The sequence below is a fragment of the Pteropus vampyrus genome, unplaced genomic scaffold (genome assembly GCF_000151845.1).
Source record: "Pteropus vampyrus isolate Shadow unplaced genomic scaffold, Pvam_2.0 Scaffold8, whole genome shotgun sequence".
NCBI lineage: Eukaryota > Metazoa > Chordata > Mammalia > Chiroptera > Pteropodidae > Pteropus > Pteropus vampyrus.
This window is the reverse complement of record NW_011888789.1, coordinates 5,487,753-5,496,844: the sequence shown is the minus strand read 5'-3', so window position 1 is coordinate 5,496,844 and position 9,092 is coordinate 5,487,753. Positions and strand designations below refer to the sequence as shown.

The 9,092-nt window shown below is 40.3% G+C and overlaps 1 pseudogene; it reads left to right on the top strand.

Moving 5' to 3' along the window:
• The first annotated feature begins 5,409 nt into the window (after positions 1–5,409).
• LOC111729287 lies at positions 5,410–5,528 on the top strand (annotated as a pseudogene).
• Positions 5,529–9,092: the final 3,564 nt, after the last annotated feature.

Below are 9,092 nucleotides of genomic sequence, written 5' to 3'. Positions count from 1 at the left end.
TGCTGGTTTAATTCCCTGGGGTCTGTCCCTACCCCCTACTTCCCAAACCCGTAGGCAAAATTTTGTTTTGAAAATACCTCTATGCATTTTTTTCCTTGGGAAAGAGTATAAAGAGCTCATCAGATTTTCAAAGGTGTCCATGCCCCCAAAGGTTTTAAAACCACCACTGTGAGGTGGAAAAAGGAAATGCAATCAACAAAGCCTGCAAAAAAGCCTGCAAAAAGGAAATCAAACTGGTGCACCCTAAATTAAATGTCAGTTTCCCAGCATGCAGCACTGATCAAGCAACGGGGACCATGGCTGTTAAAACCAGTGGTCAGATGAGCTTCCCGTGGCTCCCAGTGGGATATCACTCTCCTGAGAATCTTTTGGCCCATAGATGCAATGAATTTCCTTGAAAGCCATAAAAAACATACTAAGAAAGAAAAAGAAGACTCCTAGCATTGTTTGTTGGAAGCCTTCCTTGTATGAGACAGGTAAGTAAGCACACATGGCTGGATTGCATGAGGCTTCTCACTGTAAAGGGCATGTTAATCTTTGCTGCTTGCATTTGGAAAGCCCATTGAAAGCCAATTCAAATGAAAAGAGAATTTTAAAATAATGTTTTAATCAAAGTATTGAAGAGCAATTTTTCACTCGAAAGCTAAGCTTATAATCAACTCTTTGTTCTGCTTCTGTAGCTATGCTTGCCGCATAGGCCAAAGGGCAGGACGACCTCAAGATTAACTAAAGACTCATCCTCCCCTTTGCTTGTTCTGTCTAGATAACAGAAGTAACTACCTGTAGCCCATAGCAACTCCCTCGCTCTGTAACCGCCTGAGGACAAATTAACCAATTGACTCATGCCAACTCTAACTAAGTGGGTAAGTCCTATGAAAGCAAGGTTATCCCTGAGCTTGGGGCTCAGATCTTCAGAGCGTTAGCTCTTCTGGGACAGCCAGCATAATAAACCTCTTCCAACTCTCCGAATGGCGCTTGGTTTCTTGTGGTCTGATTTTTTTCTGCAACAGTATAACAAATATACAGAAATGTGTACAAATTATAAATATACATTTTTATAAGTTGTCACAAAGCAAGTATACCCACGTAACCACCATCCAGGTCAATATATAAAAAAAGCATTACAAGCATTACCCTGATGACTAACGATAACTAATGAGGTTGAACACTTTTCATATATATCATGATTATATAGGGTTTATATTATGAAAATAAATTTTAATAATGTTTGTTATTTAAATATTCTCTTTCATAAAGTGACTCTTCAAGCCTTTTTCATTTGTTTACTGTGTTAGCTGTCTTTTCTAACTGATATGTAAGCAATAATTTGTGTATCTGGATATGAGTCATTCCTCAGTTATAGGTTTTCACATATCTTCTCCCACAATGTTAGAAGTCCTTCCCTCTCAAAGATATATCTTTGTGGTGAATACAATTAACAGTTAATATTTGGTTTGTGTCTTGTTTAAGAAATCTTCACTTATTCCAAAGTCATGTAGATATTCTGCTATGTTCTAGAAAATGTATTGAATTATCATTCACATTTAAAGACACAGTCCACTTGGGAGCATTTGAGATCTTGCATATGTCATCGGTTTGACTCAAATAAACTCTTCTAAAAATTGGGCCATTGAACCAACTGTGCCAAGCTTTCATGGTGCATGAGGAATTAAAATAAACAAACAAACTTGTGGAGTTTAAGCCTTGGTACAGATTAACTCCCAGTGCTCCACGGAAAAAATCCTGATCATTAGTATTTCTGTGCTATAACTTTTCCCACTGTGGCATATTTTAAGCTATCAATGTGATGTCACTGACTGCAGAGATAATGCATTATAGTCTGTTCGAACTACATAGATACAATAAATGTATTTGAGTATTTATTTACTTTGTAATATAGTTAATTTAATTGAATATTTATACCACTTAATTTTTAATAATAGCTGTATTTAACAACCAACTTTCAAAGTTCCTGAAAATTCAATAATCAGCTCTTGTGAGCCAGGATGAATCTAGTCTAAAACACTATTGGGTTTAAGCTCTTATTAGTCTGTTACTCCTAGAGGAACACAATCTTAATTAATACATCAGCCAATGTTATTTCTCACAATTCTTCAATGTGGCCTTGTAAGTCATTCAGACCAATCTCTTACCAAGTTGGTTTTTGCTTTCGCGCTTTTTCTCACATCTCCCATGATTACCTAAGAATACGCATATGTGAGGCTCCATCTTGCTAACTTGTACTAGAGACATTCTTCTTGTTGGTTTGGTAAGTGAGCAGCCACAGTTGAGTCAGCCTAAGGGTCAAGGAACTGCTGATAGCCATGAGGACCTACGGGCAGCCTCCATCTCATAGCCAGGGAAAGGATGGACCCTCAGTTATACATCCACCAGGAAATGAATTCTACCAACAACCCAGATTAGCCTGAAAAAGGATTATTCCCCAGTCAAGCCCTCAGATTGAAAACAATAAATAAATAAAAATAAAAAACTATAGTCTAGCCCCCACACAGCCTTGTGCCTGATGCTGAGTGAAGAAGCCAGCTAAGCCACATTTGGATACCTGACCCACAGAAACTCTAAGAAGGAAAGTGCTGTTTTAAGCCACTTAGTCTGTGATAACTTGTTGTTCAGGGTAGAAGAGGAATATAATGTCCCATCATTGTTTCTCCTTTAATTTCATGTCATAGGATTTAACATAACTTAGGAGTTGTGTGATGTGGGCCTAGCATTCGTTAATTCATAAAGTCTCATTCACATTAGAGATGTATAGATTGGTCACTCCAGATTGGGCATGTTTAGAACTGTCCTATTCCACTGTCATTTACATGGCACATGTTCATCAGATGCAACACAAAGCAAGGAGAGATAACTAAGATTTTTAAATGATAGCATAGATGAGAATAATGACCAAAATAACAACAAGATAATGGGGATGAATGTAAAGTATCTTCAGGTTCAAAAATAGAATGTGAGAGGCCTGAATTACCTGCAATACAGATAGATGATCAGCAGTCTGGAAACAGTTGATCAGAGGGAATAAATAGTCAAAAGGCCTGTTCGTTGTGTGTTTTTGCCAACACCATCAAGCAATAAACTCAATCCTGACACTATCTACATGTCGATAGAGTCAGATCCCACAGGTTAAGAACTCAGTCCTACAATCCCACCCCCGCAACCCCCCAATTTCAGATGCCAGTCCAAGTCTCGGTTGTCACCTGTGATTCTGACCAACTGGCTGTAGATTAGAAGTCCCCACAGCCCTCTCCTTAAGTTAGATTAAATTGCTAGAGCAGCCCTTTGGAACTCAGAGAAGTGTTTTACTTACTAGGTACTGATTTATTATAAAAGGATGTAATTCGGGAACACCCAGATAAACTAGATGCATCAGGCAAGGTATTTGGGAAGGGATGTGCAGCTTCCATTGCTCTCTCTGAGTGGGCTGCTCTCCCTGACTCTCCATGAGTTTACCAACCTGAAAGCTCTCTGGAACCCTTTCCCCCAAGTCCTTTTGAGTTTTTATGAAGACTTCATTACATAGTCATGGTTGATTAAATAATTAGCCATTGGTAATTGAACTCAATCTCCATCTTCGCTCCCCACCCCCAGTCCAGGGCCTGGACTGACAGTTCCAACCCTCTAATCTCAGGATTGGTTCCCCTGGAAACTAGCCTCCATCCTTAGATTACCTAGGGGCTTTCTAAAAGTTATCTCATTAGCATAAACTCAAAAAGGTCAGTTTATGAATGACAAGAGACATTCTTACCTTAGGAAATTCTAATGGTTTGAGGATCTTTGTACCAGGAATCAGGGACAAAAACCAAATGTATTTCTTATTATATATACCACAACATGTAAATGTATAAATTGAAGAAAAGCCTAGGCCAGGAAGATTTCTGAAAAAAGAAGTATTTGAATTTATCATCTTCTAAGGTGCCTTCTAAGAATATGACTTCATGTTGGGATGTATATTGATCCAAAGACATGCAAAAAATTACTAATAGTTGTTCTTACAGAATCCAATTTGAAGATGTAGAATCGTTTTAAAGCTTGGCATGGCTTTGTTACTGTTAGGGCCAATCGGGGTACAGTGTTGCCTCAATGGCAGGGGAAGGAGAGGGATAATGACAGCACAGGAGTGTAATAAGCATTTTTCCTGGGTTCTTCCTCATTGACATAGTGAAGAATCATAGGTCAGTGAGATTTAGCAAAGATTTATTAAAAGTATGTTTTAGAGGGAGAAAAAAAAGTGGCATAGATGATAGAGGCTCTGTTCATCCCTCTGGCAACCAAATCAAAGTTGTGATAGAAACAAGGAGCAAACAGCAAGGAAAAATCACCTGGGATCTAGAGGAATAAGCCATAGAACTAGGGAGAAATCTAAGAAATCACCCTGTAACAGCAGAAGGTAGAAGGGGGCAAGGATGCGGGTCGGCCCAGTCCCGAGGAGCTGAGTGGGACGGAGGCTGCGGCAGATGCATCTTAAAGAGGCAGTGCCTGCAAGCAGACTTTTGCAGTGAAGCACCTGCTTGCTCTGAGCATCAGTGCCCATTCAGCTGCGCACAGGGGTCATCAGGGACTTACAGGGAGACGTTGTTAGAGTGAGGGCTGAGGAGAGACTCGCTCTATACAGAAGTGCCAGCGATATCCATTGTTCCTTGTTGAGCCCTTCCCCCTTCCAGTGCGCGAACTCAGCGCCCACATAGCCTAGACATCATCAAACTGGATAACAGAGTTCGCTTTGCCCAGAGGATTCCCTGAAACCCTGCATCCTTCAACTCGTGGCCCCACCCAAGCCACATACAGGTATATCCTCGGCGAGTCAGGTGCTCCATGCTGAGCAGCGCCTAGACTCACACTGAGGGCAACTGGCCTTGGTTTCTGGTGTTGCCTTCTGAGGCAACTATAAGCACCGCATCTGTGGATTACTTGCTGAATCTTAACAGATGACCCCAGAGGGGCAGAGACTTGGGCTAAATTTGGTCTGCAGCTGAACCCCTCTCAGGACTGTGCCACTGGACACTTAATTCACAAATCTACACTAATAAAACCAGGAGACTTAGGAGCTTTGCTTAGTACATAGAAACAGACATAGAAAGGCAGCCAAAACGGGAAGACAAAGAAGCAGAAACCATCTGAGAGAACAGAATAGAGATCCAGAAATAATGGAGTCAAGTAATCTAACAGATGCAGAGTTCAAAACACTGGTTATAAAGATGCTCAATGAACTCTTGGAAAGTGTAGATAAATTCAGTGAGAACTTCAACAAAGAGATAAAAAAACACAAAAATAGAAAATGGAAATTATAAAAGAGAACCAGTCTGAAATGAAGAACACATTATCTGAGATGAGAAGTATATTAAATGGAATAAACAAAGGAATAAAGAAAACGAATAAAGAACAGGATCAGTCTACGGTCATGTCACCCTGAACGTGCCTGATCTCGTCAGATCTGAGAAGCTAAGCTGGGTCGGGCCTGGTTAGTACTTGGATGGGAGACCACCTAGGAATACCAGGTGCCATAGGCATTAAAAAAAAAAAAAAAAAAAGAGGATCAAATGACCTATATATAGAGGACGGGAAAGCCAAGATCGCGCAATCAGAATGGCAAGAAAAAAGAAGCCAAGACTATAAAAATAATTTAAAGAGCATATGGGACACTATTAAAGGTCAAAATATGTCTCATTGGTGTACCCGAAGGAAAACAAGTTGTTGAACAGCTATTTGAAGAAATAATGATGGAACACTTCCCTAACCTGGTAAAGGAAATAGACATACAACTCCAGGAAGTTCAGAGGACCCCCAAAACCAGTGATTCAAAGAGGCCCACATCAAGACACATCATAATTAAAATGCCAAAGGTTAAATACAAAAAAAGAATATTAAAAGCAGCAAGAGAAAAGCAGATAGTTACCTACAAGGGAACACCCATAAGACTGGCATCTGATTTCTCAAAAGAAACTATGAAGGACAGATGGGTTTGGCAGAAAGTATTTGACGTGATGAAGACCCAGGATCTAAAACCAAAAATACTTTATCCAGCAAAACTATCATTTAGAGTTAAAGGACTGATAAAGAGCTTCCCAGACAAAAATAAGCTAAAGGAATTTATCATCACCAAGACAGTATCACAGGAAAGGTTGGAGGGACTTCTTTAAGGAAAAAAAAAAACATGTATCAAAAACAGGAATAAAGAATGGTAACAACTACATTCCTATCAATAAGTACCTCAAATGGAAAAGAATTAAGTACTCAACTAAAAGATAGAGTGGATGAATGGATCAGAAAACAAGACTCCTACATGTTGCCTATAAGAGACTCACTTCAGATTAAAAGACACACACAGACTAAAAGGAAGGGAATAGAAAAAGATATTGCTTTGATGGACCTAGAAGTTATTTAAGTCAGACAGAGAAAGATAAACACTATATGATTTCACTTATATGCAGACTCAAAGGAATAAAAAGAACAAACTAATCAAAAACAGACTTACAAATATAGTGGACAATTTGGTGACGGACAGAGGGGAGGGGGATTTGGGGGCTGGGAGAATGGGATGAAGGGTTAAAGAAGTACAAATTAGTAGCTGATGGATGGTCACAGGCATGGGGAGCATGGCATAGGGAATGCTGTTAGCATTAATGCGTTGGCTAGGTAGAGGGTCAGGAGAGGAAGGGAGCAGTTGTGGGGATCGTTTTATGAACTATATAGAGGTCTAACCAATGTACTGTATACTTGAAATTTATTAAAATAAATAATGTTTTAAAGTATATTTTAGAAAGACAAAGCATGCCCAAGGAGGCACATGGCCCCAGTGCTGTAGCCACAAGAACCAACACAAAAGGGACAAAAGGGTCACAAAAGGGCTGAAAGGGCAAAAAAGAACCCAGAAGTGGGAATGTCTGCATTATATCTGGGATGTGATGGATAGTTCCAAAGGCATTCCTAGGTGATTGGTAAGTGAGGTCATTTCAATTGACACCTGGCTGCTATATAACTCTTTGCCTAGTGTGTATGTGCGTACCCAGATTTCTACTACCATTAGGGTGTTCTTTGGGCAGTCTGTAGGCTGGGCCCCTATTTCTTTGTTCCTCTTGTCGCTCATGTCTGACTAGCTACCTAACAGCTTTACATTGACCATCAAGACCTACAGCATTGTGTATCCCTCTCTCTCCTTGGATTGATCAGTCCCAGTATAACTAATTGTGTCAGTTATCTATTTCTACGTAATAAACACTTCAAAGTGTAGTGGCTTAAAATCAAAACCATCTCATTTGCTTATAATTCTGTAGGTCAGTATTTTGGGCCATGGTCAGCTGGGGAAGGGCTGGTCTAGGGAGTCTCAACTAAGATGGTTTGTCTCTGTTCTATGTAACTTTGTCCTTTAGTGGGCTAGCCAGGGCTTCTTCACACAGCTGTGGTAGCATTCCAAGGGGACAAAACAGAAGGTACAAGACCTCTTGTGGCCTAGGCTTAGAAGTCATTCAACACCACATCTCCAACATCCTAGTGGTCAAAGTGAGTCACAGGGCCAGCTCAGCTGGAAGGGATGAGGAAATAGATTTCACCTTTTGATGGATGGAGTTGAAGAGTCTTTATGGCCATATTTAATCTATCACACCTATAAATCTATGTAACTTTATCATCTCTTGTACTGGTGACCAGTCTTCTGTCTGTGCTTTCTGGTGATGATATTCCAACATGATGGGAATGGAAACCTTTTCCAAAAAGATTTCAACTGTAATGAGGAAGCTGCAGCCTCATTACTTAATTCATGCTTGTTGATAAGGTCAGGCACATCAAACCTTTTCTGAAACTGTCTGTTGCCAGTATCTTGTATGAAGAGACAGCAGAATGGTCCCAATTTGCTACCCACGACAGATTGCTATAGAAGTGGTTGCTTTCTTTACGCTCAAGTGTCTTTCACAGCACCCTTGCTGATAAACTAGTGTTGGATGAAGACCAGTAAGCATGCTGACATTTCACTGACAGTTGTTATCTCTAGACACCTGTGGATTAATGTGCTAATGAGAGACTTTTCTTAAGGGCTCTTATGTCCATGATTATTCTACCTATGGTTGAATGCAAACATCATCAGAACAGTGTGTTATGCTTAATAGCCTGGAATGCATCTGTAATACTTAATCCCTTTTGTACTTGTGACAGATCAGCCTCTGAAATAGGAACACAGCCCCAGGGGAGAGAGCGGCTTACTCATCAAGCCTCAGGTAGGAAAGTACCTATAAGTATAACTTCCTAGCCCTGGGATGCTTATAAAGTCAGTGTAGTTCCAGTCTAATCAAGACGGCAACCAAAGTAACTCTTTGCCATCAAACTTTGTTATTCAAACCATTTACGAAATAATTCCCTAAGAAGGGCTTAGCTGGTTTTCACACTTCCTTGGTGGAATAAGAGGCCAATAGAGGGACTTTTTATATCATGCAAAGGCTTTAAGCAAAGAGAGACTCAGGGACCCACACTATTTACACAAATCTGATGACTAAGCCTCAAGTTTGTTCAAGTTCCTACGGAATAGATGTGATCCTTGATGTCTACCTAATAACAGAGCTTAAACCCCGATCTCATGGCAATGTTGCTCCTCCCTTCCTGAGTTTTTCATGTTCTATCTGGACTGTCAGCAATTGTGATTGTTACCTTATCAGTCAATTAAAAGTACCTCTTCTTACCTCTTGCACGTTCTCTTTCCCACTATCCTCTTTCCTTTTCTCCCTTTCTTCATTCTCCCCTTGGGACTGTGTAAATTGGGATTTGGTGCCTGAAACAGAATTCTCTCAATTTTAAAAACACAAAGGAATTCAATTAGGGAAGTAATGGAAAGGCTGGAGAAGTGGCTTCTCAGACAGATCTGCAGGAGAAACTCCTAGAAGGCCAAAGAGCTGACCACCAGGGAGTTGCTCTCTCTGCTAAGATCAAGGAAGTGGGGGATTAGGAGGCTGCCTCGGAAGCTATGATTTCAAGAACACATCTTCACAGCTGCAATCCAGGAATGAAGAATCAAGGATCTGAAAGCCACCATAAGGTCATTGCTTCTTATCGTCTACAAAACTAGGCAAGTACTCCAGAAAATTACG